This window comes from Gadus morhua, chromosome 15 (genome assembly GCF_902167405.1).
Source record: "Gadus morhua chromosome 15, gadMor3.0, whole genome shotgun sequence".
In the NCBI taxonomy this organism is placed as follows: domain Eukaryota; kingdom Metazoa; phylum Chordata; class Actinopteri; order Gadiformes; family Gadidae; genus Gadus; species Gadus morhua.
This window is the reverse complement of record NC_044062.1, coordinates 13,784,090-13,790,700: the sequence shown is the minus strand read 5'-3', so window position 1 is coordinate 13,790,700 and position 6,611 is coordinate 13,784,090.

Below are 6,611 nucleotides of genomic sequence, written 5' to 3'. Positions count from 1 at the left end.
TACACACACACACACACGCACACACACACGCACACACACGCACACACACACGCACACACATGCACACACATGCACAAAGACACGCATGGACGCACGCACGGAAGCACACACGCTCGAACACACATCCTGGCCTTCACAGCATCCATCGAGGATGTTGTCCTATAATAAAAGATTTGCGTCAAACTTTTGCTTGTCTTGTTCTGCTGTTGTTAATGTGATTCTACCATTCGGACTTTCACTGTTTGTATCGGTTTGTATCATTTGCTCTGTTGCAACCCCTGCAATTCCCTCACGTGATTAAAAAGTGTTATTCTATCGTGTTATATTCTCTTATCTGTTGCATTCCACATTCAGTAGGCTGCATGCAATTGGGATTGGTAAAAATATATGCCTATTAGAGATATTCAAGATATAAATAGTTTCTCTCAGTAAAGCTCGTTAGGTAACAGGCAGACAAGAGTTAGCAATGGCTATAATGAATAAATAACAAATTGCAAATATTAGAAGGCGTAGAGTATAAATGTGTTGTTTGAGGTTTTCTGTCATCTTTTTTGTTTTTACCTTTTTGATTATGTGTCCTGCCGTCAAAGCAAGGGGAGTTTACAGGTAGGCCTATCTATTTATTTTAATATGCGGTCTATGGGCGACATCTGGTGGACAAAAAGCAAAATTGGCCTATGTTTTCGATTTTCTGTGGGCGGTTTTGAATAACCAATTAAACATTTTCAAATTCTAATTAATGTTCGGCTTAAAAGAACGTAACCATATTTAAAATTGCGATAGAAAAATTATTAATCCGTTGAAAAGTTAATATTCAGGCATATGTCTATTTTTTTCATCCCCTGCTTTCTGATATATATTAATTAAGCAAAAGGCTTTATTAAAGAATTTGCATGAAGCTGTCGACTTAATATTTTAATTTATAATACAATTAATTAATAAAAAAATAATATGTAATAATTATTATTATTAGTAGTAGTAGTAGTAGTAGTATAGTAATAGTAGTAGTAGTAGTAGTAGTAGTAGTAGTAGTAGTAGAAGTAGTAATAAGTAGTATTGTGTGTTTATCTTTCTGTATAAACATATCTTGCTTGATTATATATTAACATCATGAATTATACCTCAATCTTTGATAAACAATTTCCATTTTTGTATAGAAATATTGAGTTATGAAAAATTTGATGGACTTAACATGTACAACATATATTGTTCAAGGCTTGTTCATTGGGATACATTAGCATTTGATTCAGTCAAACTTTCAACATTCAACTTTATCCTTTCATTAGCTTGTAACCGAGAATCAAATCCTTGCAGTAATGATGTCTCATTTGTTTGTTCTGCATAAAATAAAATCAAACCTCCACCAAATTGAATGTGTTCTGGATGGGTTGTATCAAATTCTCCCCAACCCATCCAAGAACCCACCCTGTTCTATCGTTCTCTAATCACTTGTCCGGGGGGAGAGGGGGAGGGTTTCCCTGAGGGTCGAGAGACTGTGGAAGAAAAATACAGAGGAATGGAGTTTAAGCATCAGAAGAGATTTGATACATCACTACACAGCAGCCTAGAAACATCTTATTTTTTTGATAAAGTGTGTTTGTAAGTGGCTGCTTTTGCACAAATAGAAAAAATACAGGGCAACTGAAAGAAAGTAAGTCTTTATGCAACAAATTCATACTCAGATAATACTGATAATATTACACTCATACAATATGTCACTTACTTTTTTGAGTAGCAGCAAATCCTTTCCTAATTATCGAGAACTAATCAATATAACTGAATGATTAGTGGTCTTATTAGTCGAGAGTGAATGATAACACACAATCAAACAAAGAAAATATTGTGCCTGAACCCAATTAATGGTTCAAAACAATATAGGCTACAGCTTAATAGCTGTGTGAATAAGAATAACCTTATTTGATAAAAGGCTTCAATATCTGCATGTGTGTGTGTGTGCATGTGTGTGCATGTGTATGTGTGAGTGAGTGTACCTGTGTGTATGTGTGTGTTTCCATGTGTGTTTTATTTGTATGAGTATTTGTGTTATGTCTGTATCCTATTTGTATGTGTATGTATTATTTGTGTTTTATCAGTGTGTGTATGTTTGTTGTGTGTTTTATCTGTGTGTATGTGTGTTATGTGTGTGTTGTATCAGTATGTTATGTGTGTTTTATTTGCGTTTTGGCATGTGTGTCTCTTTCTCTAAAGTGTGTACGTTTTAAATATGATGTGTTTTTGTTATGTGTGTGTTACCATGTGTCTATTACCATGTTTGTATTGTGTGTGTGTGTGTGTGTGTGTGTGTGTGTGTGTGTGTGTGTGTGTGTGTGTGTGTGCGTGCGCGTGCGTGCGTGTGCGTGTGTGTGTGTGTGTGTGTGTGTGTGTGTGTGTGTGTGTGTGTGTGTGTGTGTATGCGGGGCCTGTGTGTTTCCATGTGTGCTTTATCTGTGTGTTTGTGTGTATGTGTGTGTTTGTGAGTGTGTGTGCGCTTCCCTGTGTCTATCTGAATGTATGTGTGTGTGTGTGTGTGTTTTCTGCATGTGTTCTATGTGTGTGTGTTTGAAGGCGTACTACCCTCATCAGGTATAAGGAGGGGTGCTGACTTCATTCCGAGCCTCCAGTAACACCACTGCCTCTGATAGTTCCCCGTCCCGCTGGGGATTCATTATAAGACAGCTAGAGGCTGCTTGTGGATGGTTACTGCGCTCGGCCGTATGTTAACTTGTCGCTATCGTGCTAAGGCAAACATGTGGTGCAGCTGCTTGCTCTGGCTGTGGGCAACCTGGGGAGATTGATCGGTGAGCCGTCTGTGGTGTGTGTTTTTTTTACCCAGGATCACGGCCACATTCAGCAGACACGCAGCCTCCGGAGAAGAAGACATTTTCCCGGAGAAAATACGTCTCATTACCGACGCGGAAGAATGAAAGTATATTGACTTTTATTTTTGCATTATATATATATATATATATATAGTTGTTTTTTTTCTAACAGCATCATACACTTTGCTATTCTTGTTCTTTAACAACAACAACAACACAACAATGCTGAAGATGTTTTGATTTAGTATTGTTCCCAATCATACCCCACGTTGGAGGTATTCGGAAACCTGGCATGGAACTTATTTTGATTTTAAATTCAATAAATCTTCTTTTTGTTTGGTACTTATTTTTAATGAAAGAAAACAGAGGATATGTCAGTCTTTCTGAACGTGTAATGGTGATGTGAACAAACTAATAAACATGCAAGAAATCCACATTTTTTATTTTTGAACCACAACCATAGGCCATTATATGTGATCTGCTCAAGGGCTCTGTCCAGCCTTTCAGTTGTAGCACTCTCCCTCTCCCTTTCTCTTTCTCTCTCTCTCTCTCTCTCTCTCTCTCTCTCTCTCTCTCTCTCTCTCTCTCTCTCTCTCTCTCTCTCTCTCTCTCTCTCTCTCTCTCTCTCTGACTCACACTCTCATCCTTTAGCTCTCTTGTATGCGTACACCTTCAGACACACACCACAGACACAGACACACACACACACACACACACACACACACACACACACACACACACACACACACACACACACACACACACACACACACACCGGAGCCAAACAACAGTCCTAAATAATTGATTGTGTTTGTCTTGTGTGTGTGTGTGCGTATGTATGTGTGTGTGTGCGCGTGTATTATTATTTCTGTTATTCTGCGCTCTCCTCTGGCCGCCCCAGAGCCAGAAGGGCCTGATGAGTGGGATACGATGGAGCTTTGCGATTGGTGCATTGACTGCATGTGTCTTTGTAATTTAAATATCTGTAAAAGTAATCTGCATGCATCGCCTTAAACATCCTCATCTCGCCTCTCTGCCGGAGATCGTCTGGAGGCAAAACTCAGAACCTGTTGTTTGTTTTGTCTGTCTGTCTATCTGTCTGTCTATCTTTCTATTTGTCCTCTGGGTAGCATATGTAGCATATGTGTGTGTGTGTGTGTGTGTGTGTGTGTGTGTGTGTGTGTGTGTGTGTGTGTGTGTGTGTGTGTGTGTGTGTGTGTGTGTGTGTGTGTGTGTGTGTGTGTGTGTGTGTGTGTGTGTGTGTGTGTGCATGTTTGCGTACACGTGTGTGTGTGTGTGTGTGTGTGTGTGTGTGTGTGTGTGTGTGTGTGTGTGTGTGTGTGTGTGTGTGTGTGTGTGTGTGTGTGTGTGTGTGTGTGTGTGTGTGTGTGTGTGTGTGTGTTTGTGTGTGTGTGTTTGTTTGGTCACCAAGAGAGTAGTTCAACCAAACCACACGCCCCACTGATCTGTTGGCTGGTCTAGTAGTGATTAGGCTGTTTGACTCTTAGAGCCAAAAAGGTACTTGGTTTGATCCCCAATGTCAACAGTATATGCAACCTTGAGCTAAGATGCCCAAACCTCCCCCCTGTTAGTAATGAAGGTGTCTGAATTCATAAGCCAATTTGGATTGAATAGTTTGCTCTTTGAGTAAATAGTCAGATAGTAAACACATATGCATGAACTTGAACAGTGTAGAATACCGCTATGGTGTTCTTTAGCCGTGGTATATCTTCCATGTTACCAAGTGGCTCGTTCGTACACTAGAGGGCACTATAACACTTAGTATTCAACCCCAGTGGAACGTTTCCATGTTAGAAATATTTCAGCCATGTGCTACAGATGAAAGTGTAAAATCACAAACTTATTTTTCCCCTCAACATAATAAATCATCTTCAATACTTCAAGGGTCATCATCATGTATCATTGATCATTAAAAAACTCAGCAAATTCATTAGGCCCATAAATGTGGAATGTACTGCTTTCTATCAAAGGACATGTTAAATGCCGTGGGTTGCTTATGCTTTAACAAACCTTGGTTCAATTGTCATTGAGGCTGTTCCAGCTCAATCATACTTTTATTAATTTCCATGTCTATACTCCATTGACAGATTATTAATATATTTTTCCGGCAAATCAACCGAGAACAGCTAACAACACTGACGTTCTGCTATCACAGAAAGACAGAAATGAAGAAGCCCTTGCCAGCTTTCCGAAAGCATTCGGGGTTGAAATATACGAGCTATATTAGAACCCTGGTCTCACGGATCATATTGTAAATAGGATGGGTTAAATTTCACTTGTAGCTTCCCCATCAAACAATCTGGCTGCTCTCCTGGGAAGGATGAGGCATGTGTGGGGGGGAGGTTGGGGCGGGGGGAGAGGGGGGGGGGGAGAGTGCTGCTGCTGACTCGGCCTGTAATAATGCCAGACAATGAGTTCCCGGCTCATAACGTAGCCCCTCCACTATATAGAACATGTATTGGTGGGGGGGCTTAGCAGCTAATAAAGTGGCAAGGCTTCAGAATCCATGTCAGAAGAGCTCGGCGCCACTGGGACCTTTGCTAACACTTGTATGTGCAGGTTCAACTGCAGGGGAAAGGTTACACATTCACATGGCTTGGATCTAAGTTGATGAGTTGCCCTGAGCACTGTCCGCTCCAAGGCCACGCTCCTTGTTGGCTTTCTATTTATTTTCTTATTTTTTCTGTGTCAAGGAACAAGAACAGAATAACTTGACGCACGCTGCACCATCCCCACAGCGTTTATTTGTTTGGATTGGACGATAATGATGAGGAACATTGGATTGATGGTTGATTTCTCATCTTTTGTCTCTCTTGGCCCGTCTGTCTCTATCTGTGTGTCTATCAATCCATACATCTGTCTGACTGACGGTCTGTCTGTCCGTCAGTCTCTATCTATCTTTACCTCTATCTATACCTCTATCGACCTATCTTTCTATCTGTCTATCTATCTATCTATCCATATATATATATATATATATATATCCCTCTATCTACCTATCAATCTATCTCCACATTCCACATCATTATTTCATACAGTTATGGTTTTTCTTGGTTCATATTGATACAGATGTTAACACAGCTAAAACATATTGCAGGTTGTTCGGACAAAATAGGCAACATACTCTGTAATTGACTACAAATGCACTTGTCTCTGTTCTATATTTACAGCGCCCCCCCCCCCCCCCCCCCCCCACCCTCCTCTCTCCCTTTCTCTCCCTTTCTCTCTCTCTCTCTCTCCCTCTCCCTCTCTCTCTCTCTCTCTCTCTCTCTCTCTCTCTCTCTCTCTCTCTCTCTCTCTCTCTCTCTCTCTCTCTCTCTCTCTCTCTCTCTCTCTCTCTCTCTCTCTCTCTCTCTCCCTCTCTCTCTCTCTCTCTCTCTCTAGTGAACCTGTCCTTTACTGCCAGACATGGACACTGCTCCGTCGTTTCCACCTACTTTGTTTGTGAGTCTTTGATCCACGGTATTCGAGTTAAAGTTACACCCATGCGCTGCAAGTCGAACCTTTGCGTATTGTTGCCGGGGGACACACTATATCCGTGGTGCCTTCTGTTTTTGTCCTTTTCTTCAGCTACAGAACTCCTGTATGGCCCCGGCACAAAGGACGGCTCACGACACCATTTTATGATCTCTGTGATAATTCTGTTTCTCGCTTCCTACTCTCGTCTCCTCTTTTTTGTACCTTCCGGCCTGTTGTACGCCCGTACAACCGGATTCAGATGAATGTGCTTTTTTTGTGTGTGGGGAGAATACAAAAGTGCAGCAGAATGAG